The sequence below is a fragment of the Nycticebus coucang genome, chromosome 9 (genome assembly GCF_027406575.1).
Source record: "Nycticebus coucang isolate mNycCou1 chromosome 9, mNycCou1.pri, whole genome shotgun sequence".
Lineage (NCBI taxonomy): Eukaryota > Metazoa > Chordata > Mammalia > Primates > Lorisidae > Nycticebus > Nycticebus coucang.
Window position 1 is genome coordinate 18,298,498 of NC_069788.1, and position 20,836 is coordinate 18,319,333.

The 20,836-nt window shown below is 39.9% G+C and overlaps 1 protein-coding gene and 1 pseudogene across 1 annotated transcript in view; one reads left to right on the plus strand and one right to left on the minus strand.

Annotated features, from left to right (window-relative positions):
- The window catches only part of EYS (eyes shut homolog), a 1,685,250-nt gene that overhangs the window by 79,473 nt on the left and 1,584,941 nt on the right, over positions 1 to 20,836 (plus strand). The gene's annotated exons all lie outside the window — the stretch shown is intronic.
- LOC128593556 (neurotrophin receptor-interacting factor homolog) lies at positions 11,258 to 12,877 on the minus strand (annotated as a pseudogene).

The following is a 20,836-nucleotide window of genomic DNA, read 5'->3' on the forward strand; positions in this document are numbered from 1 at the left end:
TCAAGTCCCAGTAGTGTATTTTTGAAGCTGCTTCAATTGCCCGGGGGGTTCTCCTCATGAAATACTCACCCAGACCAATTTCTTCAAGGGTTTTCCCTGCATTCTCCTCTAGTATTTTTATAGTTTCATGTCTTAAGTTTAAATCTTTAATCCAATGAGAGTCTATCTTAGTTAATGGTGAAAGGTGTGGGTCTAATTTCAGTCTTCTGCAGGTTGCCAGCCAGTTCACCCAGCACCATTTGTTAAATAGGGAATCTATTCCCCACTGAATGTTTTTAATTGGCTTGTCAAAAATCAAATAGCGGTAAGTAGCTGGATTCATCTCTTGGTTCTCTATTCTATTCCAGATATCTACTTCTCTGTTTTTGTGCCAATACCATGCTGTTTTGATCACTATCGATTTGTAGTAAAGTCTGAGGTCTGGTAGTGTGATTCCTCCTGTTTTGTTTTTATTTCTGAGTAATGTCTTGGCTATTCGAGGTTTTTTCTGATTCCATATAAAACGAAGTAATGTTTTTTCAAGATCTTTAAAATATGACAGTGGAGCTTTAATAGGGAGTGCGTTGAAAGTATATATTGCTTTGGGTAATATGGACATTTTGATAATGTTGATTCTTCCTAGCCATGAGCATGGTATGTTTTTCCATTTGTTAACATTTTCAGCTATTTCTTTTCTTAGAGTTTCATAGTTCTCTTTATAGAGATCTTTCACGTCTTTTGTTAGGTAAATTCCCAAATATTTCATCTTCTTTGGCACTACTGTGAATGGGATAGAGTCCTTAACTGCTTTTTCAATTTGACTGTTGTTGGTGTATATAAAGGCTACCGATTTATGAATGTTGATTTTGTAACCTGAGACGCTGCTGTATTCCTTGATCACTTCTAGGAGTTTTGTAGTAGAGTCCCTAGTGTTTTCCAGATACACAATCATATCATCTGCGAAGAGCGAGAGTTTGATCTCTTCTGACCCTATATGGATACCCTTGATCGCCTTTTCTTCCCTAATTGCGGTGGCTAAAACTTCCATTACAATGTTGAAAAGCAATGGAGACAATGGGCAGCCTTGTCTGGTTCCTGATCTGAGTGGAAATGATTCCAATTTCACTCCATTCAATATGATATTGGCTGTGGGTTTGCTGTAGATAGCCTCTATCAGTTTAAGAAAAGTCCCTTCTAGACCAATTTTCTTGAGTGTTCTGATCATGAAGGGATGCTGGATATTATCAAAAGCTTTTTCTGCATCAATTGAGAGAATCATATGGTCTTTGTTTTTTAATTTGTTTATGTGCTGAATTACATTTATAGATTTACGTATATTGAACCAGCCTTGAGACCCTGGGATAAAACCAACTTGGTCATGATGTATAATTTGTTTGATGTGTTGCTGGATTCTGTTTGTTAGGATCTTGTTGAATATTTTTGCATCTATATTCATTAGTGATATTGGTCTATAATTTTCTTTTCTTGTTGGGTCTTTTCCTGGTTTGGGGATCAGGGTGATATTTGCTTCATAGAACGTGTTGGGTAGTCTTCCTTCTTTTTCTACATTTTGGAACAGGTTGAGTAATATAGGTACTAATTCCTCTTTAAAGGTTTGGTAGAATTCTGACGTGAAACCATCTGGTCCCGGGCTTTTCTTTTTAGGGAGGTTTTGTATAGTTGATGCTATTTCTGAACTTGATATGGGTCTGTTCAACATTTCCACTTGATTCTGGTTAAGTCTTGGAAGGTGGCGTGCTTCCAAGTATCGGTCTATTTCCTTCAGATTTTCATATTTCTGAGAATAAAGTTTCTTGTAATATTCATTAAGGATTTTTTGGATTTCTGATGAGTCTGTGGTTATTTTGTCTTTGTTGTTTCTGATTGATGATATTAGAGATTTTACTCTTTTTTTCCTGATTAGGTTGGCCAGAGGTTTATCTATTTTATTGACCTTTTCAAAAAACCAGCTTTTTGATTTATTGATCTGTTGTATTATTCTTTTGTTTTCAATTTCATTTAATTCTGCTCTAATTTTGGTTATTTCTTTTCTTCTACTGGGTTTGGGGTTGGAATGTTCTTCCTTTTCCAGTTGCGTGAGATGTCCCATTAAGTTGTTAACTTCCTCTCTTTCCGTTCTCTTGAGGAAGGCTTGCAGTGCTATAAATTTCCCTCTTAGAACTGCCTTTGCAGTGTCCCAGAGGTTCTGATAGCTTGTGTCTTCATTGTCATTTTGTTCCAAAAAATTGGTGATTTCTTTCTTGATCTCATCTCTGACCCAGCTATCATTCAGCATAAGGTTATTTAATTTCCATGTTTTTGTATGGGTATGCAGATTCCTGTTGTTACTCAATTCAAGTTTTATTCCATGATGGTCCGAGAAGATGCATGGAATAATTTCTATTCCTTTAAATTGACTGAGGTTAGACTTGTGACCTAAAATGTGATCAATTTTGGAGTAAGTTCCGTGGGCTGATGAGAAATATGTGTATTCAGTTTTGTTGGGATGAAATGTTCTGTAGATGTCTGCTAAATCTAAATACTGGATGGTTAGGTTTAAATCTAAGATTTCTTTGCTCAGCTTCTTTCTGGAGGATCGATCCAACACTGCCAAGGGAGTGTTGAAATCTCCAACGATTATGGAGCTGGAGGAAATCAGGTTACTCATGTCTGTTAGAGTTTCTCTTATAAATTGAGGTGCATTCTGGTTGGGTGCATAGATATTAATAATTGAGATCTCGTCATATTGAGTATTACCCTTAACAAATATGAAGTGACCATTCTTGTCCTTCCTTACTTTTGATGGTTTAAAGCCTACTGTATCTGCAAATAAAATTGCAACACCTGCTTTTTTCTGATTACCATTTGCCTGAAATATGGATGACCATCCTTTCACCCTGAGTCTGTATTTGTCTTTTAAGTTAAGATGTGACTCTTGTATGCAACAAATATCTGGCTTAAGTTTTTGTATCCAGTCAGCTAACCTATGCCTCTTTAGAGGACAGTTTAAGCCATTCACATTGATGGAGAGTAAGGATAAGTCTGGTGGAATTTTGGGTATCGAGTTTTTCAAAGGTCCAGTGGACATTTTTAATCCTTTTGCCAGTGTGGAAGTTGGAGTTTGATCCGAAGTTTCTGAGTGAGTTTACTTTTGTGGTATAGGATTGGGTTGGTCATTGTGGAGGATAGGTCTGAGAACATCCTGAAGAGCTGGTTTACTTATGGCAAATTTTTTCAACATATGAATGTCATTGAAGTATTTAATTTCTCCATCATAGATGAAACTCAGTTTAGCTGGATACAAGATCCTGGGTTGAAAGTTTTTTTGCTTTAGGAGATTAAAAGTTGATGACCAGCCTCTTCTTGCTTGAAAAGTTTCAGCAGAGAGATCTGCAGTTATTCTAATATTCTTACCTTTGTACGTTATAGTTTTCTTTCGCCGGGCTGCTTTGAGAATCTTCTCTTTCATGTTAACTTTAGTGAAGCTAATTATGATATGTCTGGGAGATGGCATTTTGGGGTTGAATCGTGCTGGGGTTCTGAAGCTGTCTGCTATCTGAATTTCAGATTCTCTAGGCATGTCTGGAAAATTTTCTTTCATAATTTCATGTAGAAGGGCCTCTGTGCCCTTGGCTGCCACGTCATCAGCCTCCGAAATTCCTATAACCCTTATGTTATTTTTTTTCGAATTATCTGAGAGCTCTCTGAGTGAGTGATCCGTTTTTGCTCTCCATTTCTCTTCCTCTTTGAGAGATTGGGTGCGTTCGAAGACTTTATCTTCAATGTCAGAAATCCTTTCTTCTGCTTGCTCCATTCTGTTACTGAGGGATTCTACTGTATTTTTCATATCTTTGAGGGCTGTAAGTTCTTGTTTCAGTGTGTCTAAGTCTTTGGTGGTTTTGTCTTTAAATTCGTTAAATTCTTGAGACAGTTTTTGAATTTCTCCTCGAATTCCTAATTCCATTTTATTAATCTTGTCTGCAAACCAAATTCTGAATTCGACTTCTGACATCTCAGCCAGTTGTTTATGAATGGGATCTTCATTCACATCTGCCGTATCTTTTCTTGGGGGGGTTGATCTATTCTGGTTATTCATGTTACCAGAGTTTTTCCGCTGATTCCGCCCCATGGTTTACTCCCTTTGGTTTTTCCCCTGGGGTTTTATCGAGGGCCCGTACAGTGTTGTGGCCTGAGAAACTGGGGCCCTGTCTGGTGTGGTGGAGCAAAGTGGTTCTGTCTTGTTTTCAGCTGGTTTCTGTTCGATCCTATTGTAACTTCTACTCTGGCTTGCAGTCTCAGCTGTGTGGAAAAATCAGCAATTAAGTCACCCCGCCTGCCCACCTCTGGCCCCAGTTGGAAAAGGAGAATCAAACCTTCCTACAATCGCACACCCAGGGCACCACCTGAAAAGTCCTCAGTCTATTAGCCCAGTTCAAAAGGTCCGAATCAACTGTCTCAATCGGCACTTGTCTCAGGTGGAAGGGTTCAAGAGGTCTCTGGGAACTGGATCACAGGGGCCTGGTGACTCCTCTGAGACAGCTCACCCCAGTGCAGCGTGGAGTCAGGAGGAGCCACCCCGCAAACAGAGCAGTCTGGGAAGGTTGACGTCTCCTTCCCCACTTTGCCCCTCCGTCGGACCCAGTCACTGGTATCTCTGCAGATGGCTAACCCAGTTGCCTGCAGTGAACAGACACTCCAGGGGTTTGCACCTGCCTGAATCGCGAGGAAGTCTGCCAGGCCCCCGCAGACTGCCGCTATCTAGCAGGAGGAGATGGGGCCTGACATCTTTGAGTGTTTGATGCAGGTGATGGGAAGGAGGTGTTCACTCAGGCTTAGCCCCGTCCCTGATGCATGCTGCTAACAGAACAGAACAGAACAGACAACTTTGTGAGGTTCTGTCTCTGTTCCTGTCGTCGCCTACAGGAGACGGGCTGTTTTGAGTTCAAACGTCTTTGCTGCTGGAGAATTGCGTCTGAACACCTCTCTGGGTCGGCCCCGCCCTGGAGGCTTCTGGGTTTGTGAGCCGTGACACCGGTGGCCTCCTCTGGTTGCCCAGGGAGACAGGGGGTGTGGCCTCAGAATATCCAGAAGTGAGCGTTCTGCCGTTAAAGAAAAAACGGCTGTTGATCTACCTCCAGGGAACTGCTGCTCTGGTGTGGGCACTCAGGCGACCCTTTTCTCCTCTGTCCCGCGCCCCAGAGTCAGCACTGAGCGGCCGCAGTTTGTGCTGGGTCCACACCCCTTAAGAGATCCCCCAAGAATCAGAACTCTTGGGGGATGGGCCCCCAGACCCGGATTGGGAGTGGGGCGGGGGGAAGCTAGAGTTTCATTCAGTTTCACGCAATACTACGGTCCGGGGAGGGCTCCTGCACTGCACTGCAGGGAAGTGCCGCCAAGGCTTGATTTTCCCTCAGCGGAGTGCCCTCTCCTCGCTCACGTATCCCAGAGTCAGCGCTGACCTGACGCAGCTCAGGCACTGTGCACTCCCCTCGAGAAATCACCCAAGGAGCCGAACTCCTGGGGGATAGGCCCTCAGACCCCGAGTGAGAGTAGGGGTTCTCAGCTCTCAGCGGGGAGGCCAGAGTCTTATTCAGTCTTGTGCCCGGGGAGGGCTCCTGCACTGCACTGCAGGGAAGTGCCGCCAAGGCTTGATTTCCCCTCAGTGGAGTGCCCTCTCCTCGCTCACGTGTCCCAGAGTCAGCGCTGACCTGACGCAGCTCAGGCACTGTGCACTCCCCTCGAGAAATCACCCAAGGAGCCGAACTCCGGAGGGATAGGCCCTCAGACCCCAAGTGAGAGTAGGGGCTCTCAGCTCTCAGCGGGGAGGCCAGAGTCTTATTCAGTCTTGTGCCCGGGGAGGGCTCCTGCACTGCACTGCAGGGAAGTGCCGCCAAGGCTTGATTTTCCCTCAGCGGAGTGCCCTCTCCTCGCTCACGTATCCCAGAGTCAGCGCTGACCTGACGCAGCTCAGGCACTGTGCACTCCCCTCGAGAAATCACCCAAGGAGCCGAACTCCTGGGGGATAGGCCCTCAGACCCCGAGTGAGAGTAGGGGTTCTCAGCTCTCAGTGGGGAGGCCAGAGTCTGATTCAGTCTTGGGCCCCGTATGCCCGGGGAGGGTTGGTGCACTGCACCGCAGGGAAGTGCCGCGAGGCGTGACTCCCCCTCAGCCCGGTGCCCTCTCCTCACTCGGCGCGCCTCAGAGTCAATGCTGACCAGTCGCAACTCGGGGACTGTCCACTCCCCTTGAGAAATCACCCAAGGATCCGAAGTCCTGGGGGACAGGCCTCCAGACCTCAGTGGGCGGGAGGGGAGCGCCGGGGATTCAGGGTTGCCGGCAAAGGATTCCCAAAGTTTTATTCAGCCCTATGTCCGGCAGGAGAACGCCACGGCACCCCAGTAGGGGAGGTAGGTCCAGTTTTTAGAAGGTCTCTCCCGTGGAGTGTAGTGGGAGGGGCTTTAATTTCTGCCCACTTGTTCAATTGTGGGGCTACAGAGCCGGTCTCATGGGAGAGGGGGACTCCCGTCCGCTTGGTGGTGGATTTTGTACCTTTTGTTTGCGTCCTTGTGATCACAACTTGCCTCAGCGGTGTTGATGTGCGTTCTTCAGCCTTCTCTCTTGGTGAGGCTCAAGTCCACCAGGATACTTACTAAATTCCTGTCCCTTAACTCTCCTTCTGGACGGGAGCCTTTGTTGAAAGCTGGCTTCAGTCCGCCATCTTGTCTCCCCCTCTCAGTAAAATTTATTGAAATGACTGTTATTAGATCCATCTAACTTTACTGTTCTTCTCCAGACATACAGATAGCCTCTTATCCAGTGACATGATTGATTATATCCATATATTTTCTAATCGATCTTAGAATTGACCCAACATAGTTATGTTTATTACTACTTTTCAACATTAACAAAATTTAATTGCTCATATTTCATACTTCCATCCTGAGTCAGTCATAAGATTGGAATGAAATATTACGTATGATTCATAAGGTAGTTGATATGAAGTATACAATAACTTTCTGAGATTAGACTGGAAGCTTTACTTTTTCTTTCTATGCTCTAGAAATGTGACATCCCTTATAGAGCCACCAGCCACAGGGATAGGGAGCACTTGACATTGAGCTATTTCAAAATAAAGACATGCTTTAAGTCTAAACTAAAGACATACCTTTTTTTAGTGTGCTTTTCAGATACTGTGTTTTTAAAGATTGAACATTTATGAAAACCCTCTGACAAGTCCATTAGTGCCATTAGTTTATTTTGTGTCCCTGTACCACATTTCAGTTATTCTCACAATATTTTGAGCTTTTGCCTTGTTACATTTTTCGTCGTGATCTCTGATCAGAGATCTTAGATGTTGCTACTCTAATTGCTTTAGGCTGCGATAAACCTCACCCAATAGGGCGGCAACCTGACTCGGCAAATGCTTACGGTCAGAGCACTTCACCCATCGGCCATTCCCTCATCCCTTTTCCTAGATTCATTCTTTCCCATTCCATGAGGCAAAACAATATTAAAATTTGGCCAATGAACAACCCACCAACGGCCTCTTAATGTTCCAGTGAAAGGAAAAGGTTGATTTAAATCAAAAGCTGCAACAATTAAGCTTTGTGAAGAAAGCTTGGAAGTCGAGACAGGACAAAAATTAAGCCTCCTGCTCCCAATAGTTAGCCAAGTTGTGAGGAAGTTGCAAAGGAAGAGTTCTTGGGGGAAATTAAAAGTGCTTTATTGTTGTTATGATGAAAGTTTTACTGGCCTGAATCAAAAAGCAAACTAGCCACAACGTTTCCTTTGAGCCAAAGCCTCATTTAAAGCAAGACCCTAACTACCCTTATATAAAAGACTAAGAGAATCGAGGAAGATGAAGAAAATGGAAATTAGCAGAGGTAGGCTCATGAGGATTAAAGAAAGAAGCCAGCCTCCTAACATAATAACACAGGGGAAAGAGCAAGTCCCCATGTGTGAGCTGCAGCAAGGCACCCAGAAGATCCAGTTGAGATAGATGAAGGTAGCTACATTAAATGATAGATGTTCAATGTGTCTGAAGCATCCTTATATCAGTAAAAGGTGCCATCTCGGACATTCAGCACTAGAGAGAAATTCAATGCCCAGCTTCAAAGGTTCAAAGGACTCTCTTGTTAGAGGTTAATGGCAGTTGGTGAACTGAAGTTAAAAGCAATGCCCATTTCCCACTTAAAAAATCCTACACTACAGTGTAATGTAACTATAATTTATAGATGCACTGGGGAGCCAAAAATTTTATTTGGCAAGCTTTAGTGTAGTGTTCACATTATTAAGGTGGTCGATAACCACTTCCCACACAAACGCGTCCACTTTAGTTTTCAAAAACTTAGTATGAAAACAATATGACATTGATAATGTTTGATATTGATGATTAACTCCAGAATTGTAGTTTGGATCTATAGAGGTAAAATGAGCATCTTTTCAAAATTAATATTCTTTCCTGTATTTTTTAAAGTGGCTACTAGATAAGTTAAAACTACGTGTGAAACATATTCTATTGAATGAGGCTGTTATAGAATACAATGAACAAAATTTTACAGGTTAAAAAAAAATTAGACTCTGTTTTCGAAGATAATTCCTTATTTTTTTGATAAATTGTATTTTATGCTATTGATGTGTTCAGCACTCTGAAGTTATTTGTGTTAAGTTTTGTACATGTTCAGATTTCAATTTTGCTAGCACAAAATTATTTTCCGATATTTTTAGTCTTTAAATACTCTCAAAATATAAAATTGCCATTTTAGTGTCATAATGACAGGTAGATATACTCTCCCTTTTTTATAAGAATTACCAAAGGACTGACTTTCCTTTTCCTTTTAAAAAACTCTCATGTTTGGTTTTATCAATTCATGAATTATAGATTTCTATCTTTTTCTCCTTCCAGCTGTATTTGTGCTCCAGAGGGATAACTGCCCTATTTTTCAACTTTCATTTTGAAATACTGACTTTTCATACGTGTCATTTTATTTCCTTTTTTCTTCTCACTGAGAAATAACCAGCTTTGTTGAGGTGCTCTCAGCTTAGAGATTATGCAAGGCACTGTTCAAAGATTAAGGCTTTGATGGACCATGAAAATGAAATTAGATTTAGAGAGGCTCTACTCTCCTAACTAATTGAAGGTACATTCATTTTGACCTCGAGTAGTAGCTTTTAGTAGCAATGACAAATCTCCTTTCTATTACTTTTTGTTTATATCAATTTGTTCTTGTTGCTCAAAATCAGTTCCATAAGTAGAAATGTAATTTCTGTACCAGGAATACTTGTGTTTAATAAATGGAAACTTGGGTTGCCTTATGGTAGCCTTATATTGCCTAACGTAAAATTGCATGCTGGGACATGTTGCCTATGTTTTTATATTTTTTTCTTAAATATGCCCCTCATGGCTCTTTGAATTCCATCACATCCTATCCATATTATAATAGCTTAGTGCTCTAAGAACCCTTTTTATTTCACCTTCCTGATTCAAGTTTGGGGATGTGGATGAATTTATTTTAGGGGCTACATCCCTTTACTTCTATGTGCCTTTCTTTGGTCCTAGGCATGATTTCCATAGTTTTAGATATTTCCCTAAATCCAGTCTTACATTTTATTTATCTTCCAGACATTCCTCATCATTTCTAATGGATGATGTTGGGATGATATTTCCAGAACTATCCTTCTTGTGCTTCAGTTACCTTACATATAACAAGTATACTGACAATATATACTTCATAAATTGCTAGGTCAGTACAAATAAAGGGCTTCAAACACTGTTTTTATTAATGAGTAAAAGAAAAATAAAATAATTCTCACGCATTTACACGTAGTCTATGACCTCATTCATGCTACCGTAGTAGTGTTGAGTAGTTCAAGAGACTCTGTTGGCTCACAAAGCTCAAAATAATTACTAGTTTTTCCTCTGGAGAAAAAGTGTAGATCTCTGCTATAGAAGAACACAGTAGACATTTATCTCCTTGCAATAGTCTGAAGCTCATTCGTTGTAATTTGATTGGAAGAACTGACTGGTGAGTACCACATATTAGGAACTTAGCAGAATCGATATTTTTAACTGTTAAAATTTTATAACATGCAGGGCTGAAACCAAACTAATAACATGAGAGTAACAGTACTTAAGTGGTATTTGTTAAGGTATATATACATGACGAATAACTTAAAATAGTATTTTTGCTTCTCTGATATGCTTAAATATCAACTTTTTACATAATTACTTTTATCACAGATGGACATTAACTGAGTATTTGCAGCAAATATTCTTTGTAATATTGGAGCAATTCTTTGTCTTGGAAAGCTCTTGAAAATGTAATCAAACACGAGTAAACACGTTAGCCAGCTTTCTTCAATTTTCTTTTATTTGCCACTTATTTCTCTTTTCTAGTTCTTGAGCAGAGCTCCTGGCAACCATTTCTTTCTCTCCCCAAAGGAATGAAAGGCAAATTATCTCCCTACTTTGGGATGTCTTTGTGTTGCCTATCCTTTGAGTATAATAGCTTCATTCTTACAGGAAAGTAGACTAAAAAGAGCTTACGTGAATAAAATGTTCAACTAGAGGCAATGCATTATTTTACGAAAGAATTGCTTTGGAAATTTTTGACATTTCATTAAAGGATTGACCAAAAGAATTTACTGAAATCAAAATAAAACCTAGCAATCTAAAATATCTTTCACCCATTGTGATTTTTCACAGATATATTTACCTTGTTCGGATAACAAAGCTAGTTTGTACTATAGAAGCCCCATTATGATTTCTATTAAAACAAAAAAATTCTTAGGTAATTTTGATAGGATTTCAGCTCAAATATATTCATTTAAATTATTTGGCTTATGTGTGTATGGTTGTGTGTGTGTGAGGAGGGCTTTTATTTATCTTTTGAAATAAAAATAATAACTAGAAAATTGTTAGATGATTATGAACACCTTTTATAAAGTTTATTTATGCCACATATTCTCTCACTATAAAAAATGTATGTATTGATAAAGAACTCCCAGTACCAGTTTTTTTTTGGGGGGAGGGGATTGTATCTAGATAAATTTTTACAAATTCTACCTTAAGGATACAAAATTTTCTCATTTTTCTATTCATTCCTTCTAGGACTTCAAATTCTATTGGTTTTTAATTTTCTGATGACACAAAATTCATTTAGTCTTTACTATATTTTCTTTATTTCCTGACTCCTTATGATATCTTTTCCTTCCTATCTAATTAAATTATATCATCTGTCGTTACTACCACTTAATTTCTTTTTTTTTTATTGAAAAATTAAATCTTTTTCCCAAATACATTGACAACTCCTCATTTTCTTTACTCTAATTAAAAGAATGGTGGTGTCCCCAGTGGTTCTTTGGTTTGGGGAATGTCCTCCCTCTGCTTCTTTCACATTCAGTCCCAATTCCCAACCATCCAAATGCATGTTCTATTGCAGAATCAAGTTGAAAAGGCACTGTCTCTTCAACTGGCTTGTGAGCTATGACATAGGCTGTTTCTTCTTCCACTTTGTCCTATTGTGGGTTTTCTGGTGCCCAATAAGGTGTGAGCTCTGGGTGAATGCCTTTCCACATTTGTGGCACACATATGGGCACTCCCCAGTGTGAGTCCTCTGATGCCGAATGAGGTGGGAGCTCTGGCGGAAGGCTTTTCCACAGTCCTGACATGGGTAGGGCTTAGCTCCAGTGTGAGTTCTCAGGTGCTGGGAGATGGCTGAGCGATCATTGAAGGTCCTCCCACACTCTTGACATTCAAATGGTCTCTCTCCAGAATGAACTCTCTGATGCTGAGTGACCGGAATGATCCCCAAGGAATAATAACCAGTCCTAGTTCTCAGCCCAGAGAAGGGGAAACCCCAACTCGGAGTCCCTAAGGCAGATCAGCCCTAGGACAGGGAAAGGGAGGGTTTGGCCTTACCCACAGAGACCAGGTGCCCGAATGTCTCCAGCATCACATAATGGTACTCAGTCCTTTGTGTTGGGTCCAGCAGCCCCCACTCCTCCCGGGTAAAGTCCACAGCAACATCCTGGAAAGTCACTGGTTCCTCAGGCAGGCCCATCTCTGGCTGGATGGCTGTAGCCTTCTGCTGCTTCTTTTCCTGCTGGGCAGGGACTTTGAGACAGCAGGTGGGGTCCCGTGAAGGCTGGGCAGGTGGTGCTTCCTCCTCAGATATCCAAGTCGCATCCTCCACCAAGGCTGCTACCTCTTTGCAGTCCTTTGGGTGCTGTGATTCCACCCACGTCTGGAGGTTCCCAGGTAGTGTACCCAGGAACTGCTCTAGCACCAGCACTCCAGCATCTGCTCCTTGGAGTGAACATCAGGCTCCAGCCGCTGGTGACACAGTTCATGAAGGTAGGTGAGGGCTTCTCGGGGATCTACCACATTCTCATAATGAAATTGCCGAAATTTCTGACGAGCAGCCTCAGGATCAGCTGGATACTTGCCCAGCTGTTATACTGGCTCCTTGAGAATGTCAGGACTCAGGACCCCATCTTCAGCATAGACAGCGCAAATCTGGGCATTCCAGGCACCAGCTACCTCCTGGTTCAGTGTGAGGACCTCAACAACCTCAATGTTCATCAGGGGATTCACAGCAGGAAGACAACCCAGCTGAATTTTGATTTGAGGCCCAAGATATTCTGGAAAGGTATCTTGAGGAATTCCTCTCTCCAACGGCCAGAATTCTTCTGCTTCCTCTAACTGAGATACCACATCTGGCTTGGAAAGCTGATATTCCACTGATACCAGGTTGCTGTAGTTCTCTAGCATCACTTCCCTATATAGATATTTTTGTTCCAGGTCCAGCAGTCCCTACTCTTCCCCAGTAAAACCCAGTGTAACATCTTCAAAAGTCACTGGTTCCCAGGACCAGGTCGTCAGAAGCCTGAAGGCCATACTTTTCTCTCTCTCAATCTGTCTGTCTCTGGAATGGGTGAAGTCCTGGTGCACGCCTCACAATCTCTACCACTTAATTTCTTATATTTCTCTACCTGTCTTTGATGCCCTCCAAAATCCCAAACCCGTTAAATTTATCATACTTATTAACTTGTTTGCAGTAAAGCAATTATATGAGCATGCCACCTAGCCTCATTTTAAATGCATGTTGCCTAATTTAGAAGAGTTCCTAGAAACTCCCATAAATCTGAGTATGTTTCTCTAAGAGGTACTTTTTTCTCTCAACATCTTAGACAACCATTTCTTAACATCTCTTCCCTACTCAAACTTCCACTCCTTACATCACCCTCCACTGATGTCTTTGCTTTATATTTCAATAAAATAGAAACAATTAGAAGATCACCAGACTCTGCCTATTCATAACAAAATTCAGTTTAACTTGAATTTTTGCCCATTTATTTTCTTTTTTTTCTCCTATTACACTGGTGCCTTTTATCTGATGTTAATCTCTCACCTGTGGACAGGATTCCATCTGTAACTCTATACCACTCATAGATGTTTCTCCAGAACTCCCTAACTAGAGCAGCCCCAGAGGAACTACACAGGGTCACTCCCTACAAAGATCCAGCAAAAATAAAGTGATCCTGCTGGGGTCTAATCTTGGAGAGACACCTCCCCAACTCTGAGGACAGTCAGAGGCAATGCTGAAAAACAATCATGAGGCGAAATCAACAGAAAAACTCTGGCAATATGAATAATCAGAGTAGATCAACTGCCCCAAGGATCAATGGGGCAGAAACAGCACAAGACCCCATGCACAAATAACCTGTCCTCTTTCAGTGTTACTGATCATTAAATAAATTCAAATTAAGGCCACAATACCATATGATTACACACAAACAAATAGCTGAGATGTCAGAAATTGAATTCAGGATCTGGATAGCAAATAAGATCGAATTAGAATTCCAAAAGTTATCTCAAGAATTCAACGGATTCAAAGACCAAATGACCAAAGATTTCGACACAATGAGAAAAGAAATTGCATCCCTCAAAGATCTGAGAAACACAGTAGAATCCCTCAGTAACAGAATGGAGCAAACAGAAGAAAGGATTTCTGACACTGAAGACAAAGCTTTCAAACGCTCCCAAACCCTCAAAGAAGAAGAGAAACGGAGAGCAAAAACAGACCACTCTCTCAGAGAGCTCTCGGATAATTTGAAGAAACCAATATTCGTCTTATAGGGATCCCCGAAAGTGACGAAGTGGCTTCACAAGGCACAGAATCTCTTCTCCATGAGATTATGAAGGAGAACTTTCCAGACATGCCAAGAGATTCTGAAATTCAGATAGCAGACAGTTTCAGAACTCCAGCATGACTCAACCCAAATAAGATATCCCCCAGACACATCATAATCAATTTCACTAAAGTTAATATGAAGGAGAAAATTCTGAAAGCTGCCAGATGAAAGAAAACCATTACCTACAAGGGGAAGAATATTAGAATAACTGAAGATCTCTCTGCTGAAACCTTTCAAGCTAGAGGAGGATGGTCATTGACTTTTAATCTCCTAAAACAAAATAAATTTCAACCCAGGATCCTGTCCCCAGCTAAACTGAGATTCATTTATGACGGAGAAATTAAATACATCAACGTCATTCACATGTTGAAGAAATTTGCCACAACTAAACCAGCTCTCCAGGACATTCTTAGACCTATCCTCCATAAAGACCACCGTAATTCTCTACCACAAAAGTAAACCCACCCAAAAAATTTATGATCAAATTCCAACTTCCACAGTCACAAAAGGATTAAAAATGTCCACCGGTCTCTCGAAAGGCTTATCAATACTCTCAATTAATGTGAATGGTTTCAATTGTCCTCTAAAGAGGCAAAGGTTGGCTGACTGGATACAAAAACTCAAGCCAGATATCTGCTGCATCAAAGAATCGCATCTTACATTAAAAGACAGATATACACTCAAGGTGAAGGGATGGTCATCTATATTCCAGGCAAATGGAAAGCAGAAAAAAGCAGGCGTTGCAATTCTGTTCGCAGATGCAATAGGCTTTAAACCAACCAAAATAATTAAGGATAAGTATGGACACTTCATATTTGTTAAAGGTAATACTCAATATGATGAGATCTCAATTATTAATATTTATTCACCCAACAACAAGGCACCTCAATTTATAAGAGAAACTCTAACAGACATGAGCAACTCAATTTCCTCCACTTCCATAGTAGTTGGAGATTTTAACACCCCTTTAGCAGTCCTGGATAGATCCTCCAAAAAGAAGCTAAGCTAAGAAATTTTAGATTTAAACTCAACCATTCAACATCTGGACTTAACAGACATCTACAGAACATTTCACCCCAAAAAAACTGAATACACATTCTTCTCATCAGCCCACGAACATACTCCAAAATCAACCACATCCTAGGCCACAAATCTAACGTCAGTGAATTTAAAAAAATAGAAATTATTACTTGCACCTTCTCAGACCATAATGGAATAAAAGTTGAACTAAATAACAACAGGAACCTGCATACCCATACAAAAACATGGAAGCTGAACAACCTTATGCTTAAGGATACATGGGTTATAGACAAGATTAAGAAGGAAATCACCATATTTTTGGAACAAAACAACAATCAAGACACGAATTAACAGAACCTCTGGGATACTGCAAAGGCAGTCCTAAGAGGGAAATTTATAGCACTGCAAGCCTTCCTCAAGAAAACGGAAAGAGAGGAAGTCAATAACTTAATGGAACATCTCAATCAACTGGAGAAAGAAGAACACTTCAACCCCAAATGCAGCAGAAGAAAAGAAATAACCAAAATCAGAGCAGAATTAAATGAAATTGAAAACAAAAGAACTATACAACAGATCAATAAATCCAAAAGCTGGTTTTATGAAAACATCAATAAAATAGATAAACCTTTGGCCAACTTAACCAGGAAAAAAAGAGTAAAATCTCTAATTTCATTAATCAGAAATGGTAATGATGAAATAACAACACACTCCTCAGAAATTCAAAAAAACCTTAACGAATACTACAAGAAACTCTACTCTCACAAATATGAAAATCTGAAAGAAATCAACCAATACCTGGAAGAACGCCACCTACCAAGACTTAGCCAGAACGAAGTGGAAATGTTGAACAAGCCTATATCATGTTCTGAAATAGCATCAACTATACAAAATCTCCCTAAAAAGAAAAGCCCAGGACCAGATGGCTTTACATCAGAATTCTACCAAACATTTAAAGAAGAATTAGTACCTATATTACTAAACCTCTTCCAAAATATAGAAAAAGAAGGAATATTACCCAGCACATTCTATGAAGCAAACATCACCTTGATCCCCAAACCAGGGAAAGACCCAACAAGAAAAGAAAATTAGACCAATATCACTAATGAATATTGATGCTAAAATACTCAATAAGATCCTAACAAACAGAATCCAACAACACATCAAAAAAATTATACACCATGACCAAATGGGATTTATCCCAGGGTCTCAAGGCTGGTTCAATATATGTAAATTTATAAATGTAATTCAACACATAAACAAACTGAAAAATAAATACCATATGATTATTACAATTGATGCAGAAAAAGCTTTTGATAATATCCAGCATCCCTTCATGATCATAGCACTAAAGAAAATTGGTATAGAAGGGACATTTCTTAAACTAATAGAGGCCATCTACAGCAAACCCACAACCAATATTGTATTGAATGGAGTTAAATTGAAATCATTTCCACTTAGATCAGGAACCAGGCAAGGTTGCCCATTGTCTCCATTGCTCTTTAACATTGTAATGGAAGTTTTAGCCATTGCAATTAGGGAAGAAAAGGTGATCAAGGGTATCCACATAGGGTCAGAAGAGATCAAACTTTCACTCTTTGCAGATGATATGATGGTATATCTTGAAAACACTAGGGATTCTACTACAAAACTTTTAGAAGTGATCAAGGAATATAGCAATGTCTCAGGCTACAAAATCAACACCTATAAATCTGTAGCCTTTATATATACCAACAATAACCAAGCCCAAAAAACAGTCAAGGACTCTATTCCTTTCACAGTAGTGCCAAAGAAGATGAAATATTTGGGAGTATACCTAACAAAGGACGTGAAAGATCTCTTCAAAGAACTATGAAACTCTAAGAAAAGAATAGCCGAAGATGTTAACAGATGGAAAAACATACCATGCTCATGGCTGGGAAGAATCAACATTGTTAAAATGTCCATACTGCCCAAAGAAATATACAATTTTAATGCAATTCCTATTACAGCTCCATTGTCATACTTTAAAGATCTTGAAAAAATAATACTTCATTTTATATGGAATCAGAAAAAACCTCGAATAGCCAAAACATTACTGAGCAATAAAAACAAAGCAGGAGGAATCACACTACCAGACCTGAGACTGTACTATAAATCCATAGTGATCAAAAGAGCATGGTACTGCCACAAAAGCAGAGAAGTAGATGGTTCTCTATTCTGTCTAGAACAGAATAGAGAACCAAGAGATGGATCCAGCTACTTACCATTATTTGATCTTTGACAAGCCAATTAGAAACATTCAGTGGGGGGCGGCACCTGTGGCTCAGTGAGTAGGGCGCCGGCCCCATATGCCAAGGGTGGCGGGTTCAAACCTCAGCCCCGGCCAAACTGCAACCAAAAAATAGCCGGGTGTTGTGGCGGGAGCCTGTAGTCCCAGCTACTCCGGAGGCTGAGGCAAGAGAATCGCTTAAGCCCAGGAGTTGGAGGTTGCTGTGAGCCATGTGATGCCACGGCACTCTACCCGAGGGCGGTACAGTGAGACTCTGTCTCTACAGAAAAAAAAAAAACATTCAGTGGGGAAAAGATTCCCTATTTAACAAATGGTGCTGAGTAAACTGGCTGGCAACCTGTAGAAGATTGAAACTGGACCCACACCTTTCACCATTAACTAAGATAAACTCCCACTGGATAAAAGATTTAAACTTAAGATATGAAACTATAAAAATACTTTAAGAAAGTGCAGGGAAAACTCTTGAAGGAATCGGCCTCGGTGAATATTTTATGAGGAGGACTCCCCAGGCAATTGAAGCAGTATCAAAAATACACTACTGGGACCTGATCAAACTAAAAAGCTTCTGCACAGCCAAGAACATAGTGAATAAAGCAAGAAGACAGCCCTCAGAATGGGAGAAAATATTTGCAGGTTATACCTCCAATAAAGTTCTAATAACCAGAATCCACAGAGAACTCAAACGTATTAACAAGAAAAGAACACGTGACCCCATCTCAGGGTGGGCAAGGGACTTGAAGAGAAACTTCTCTAAAGAAGACTGACACAAGATCTACAAACATATGAAAAAAAGCTCATCATCCTTAATCATCAGAGAAATGCAAATCAAAACTACTCTGAGATATCACCTAACCCCAGTAAGAGCAGCCCACATAACAAAATCCCAAAACTAGAAATGTTGGCATGGATGTGGAGGAAAAGGCACACTTCTACACTGCTGGTGGGAATGCCCACTAATATGTTCCTTCTGGAAGGATGTTTGGAGAATACTTAGAGACCTAAAAATAGACCTGCCATTCGATCCTATAATTCCTTTACTAGGTTTATACCCAGAAGACCAAAAGTCACAATACAACAAAGACATCTGTACCAGAATGTTTATTGCAGCCCAATTCATAACTGCTAAGTCATGGAAGAAGCCCAAGTGCCCATCAACCCACGAATGGACTAGCAAATTTTGGTACATGTATACCATGGAATACTATGCAGCCTTAAAGAAAGATGGAGACTTTACCTCTTTCATGTTTACATGGATGGAGCTGGAACATATTCTTCTTAGCAAAGTATCTCAGGAATGGAAGAGAAAGTATCCAATGTACTCAGCCCTACTATGAAGCTAAATTATAGCTTTCACATGAGGACTATAACCCAACTATAGCACAAGGCTATGGGGAAAGGGCCAAGGAAGGGGAAGGGACGGGGGAGGTTTTGTTGGAGGGAGGGTAATTGGTGGGGCCACACCTACGGTGCATCTTAGAATGGGTACAGGCGATTGCACTAATGTACACAGCTATGATTTAACAATAAAAAAAAAAAACCATCAAATTTCTTGTTAAACTTTAAAGTGTGGAAATGAAATCATGGACACTTTAGCCTACATTTATGGAGATAATACCATGAAGAAAATGGCAGTGTACAAATGGATTCAATGATATTCTGAGGGGAGAGAAAGCGTCACTGATGAAAAGAGGTCCAGGTGGCCAGTAACGAACAGAAATAACGAAAGCATCATGGAATTGTATGCCAGAGTTGTCAGCTGACTGTGAAAGGCTTAACAGACCAATGGAACATCAACAGAAAAACAGGGAAATCTTAACTGAATATCTTGTCATGAGAAAGGTGGGGCTCTTGCATCAAGAAAATGTACCACCTCACAGCACTGTCAGTGAAGGATTTTTTAGGCGGTAAACAATTATTTTAGAACATCCACCCTACTTACGTAATCTGGTCCCTGATGACTATTTTCTTTACTCAAAGATAAAAGAAATACTGAAAAGGGGACGTTTTTATGACATTCAAGACATTAAGTGTAATGTGACAACAACCCTAGTGGCCATTTCAGGAAAAGAGTTCCAAAATTGCTTTGGAAGATGGACTAAGTGTTGGCATTGGTGCCTAATTTCCCAAGGGAAGTACTTTGAAGGTGACCATGGTGGTATTCAGCAATGAGGTACGTCCCTTTCTAAGACAAGTTTGTAAACTTACCTGTCAGACCTATGGAAATGCCATGCATTATATAAATCTAAGGTAATGTTATTCAAACAATTTATTACTATGATTTTAGGTAATATTAGGTAATTTATGTCTAAAATATCATTAAATCTTATTATCTATGTTTGATTGTTGAATAGGTAAACACAATGTGTATGTAAGAGCTGTCCGGAAAGTACCCAGACAAGTAATATGAAAAGTAGTACTAACAATGGTTGGATACTTTTCTGACAGCCCTTATATATAGCAATATCACTCTTCTTGTATGATCACAATAAATATTTATATACTGATATCCACAAATAAAAGATTGAGTTATTTTAATCGACTAATGATAATGTTATAGTCACTCAACATTTTATTTTACCTTTGTATTTTTTGTTTTAGAACTTAAAGGCTATTCAAGCCTTTAAGCCTAAAACATACTAAGTTTATAATATAATCCAAAATTCAAGTAAATTAGCCTCATGCCTTATGAGTGATGTTTTATGACTACCATGCTGTTATTTAATGATGTAATTCTTATAGCTAGATGTTTCTTGATACTCCTATTAACATCATAATGAATAAGTCTGATATAGATATTTTTTCCAGTCAATATGTTGGGTTACCTAGTGAATTGGATGGCATGGTTTATAAAATTGAAGTATAAATACTTTTCTTTAATTTCTGGAGGCTAAATATGTCATTTTTAGCTGAAAATCAGATATTTCTCATTTCATTTCTCTCCAACACTTATCAATTGTCCAAAGCTCTATTCAAATCAACAGTAGTACAAGAGTAAAATTTGCTTTTAAAACTTAAGAGTTCACAGATATGGCAAGGCTTGTCAGCACACTACTGGAGTTATTACTTCTTTTTGTCATGATGGTGTACCTAATGATAACATGTTAGACAGAACCTGACAAATTCTTTTCAACTGTGAATTAAATCACCTGCTGATCCACATGTTACAGAAACTGCTGTGGAGCTCCCAATCTTGGGCCGTAAGATTACGACTTTCTTAGATATATCAACATAAACTTATCAGTGCAGGAAGTTGGGGAGGCAAGTGACTTTCCCAAGGCATAAAGTTGAAGAAGACAACCACTCTCACATTCTACAGTACTTATACTGCACAGTACAACTCTGTTGTTAATAGACAGTATACCAGCAAATGTG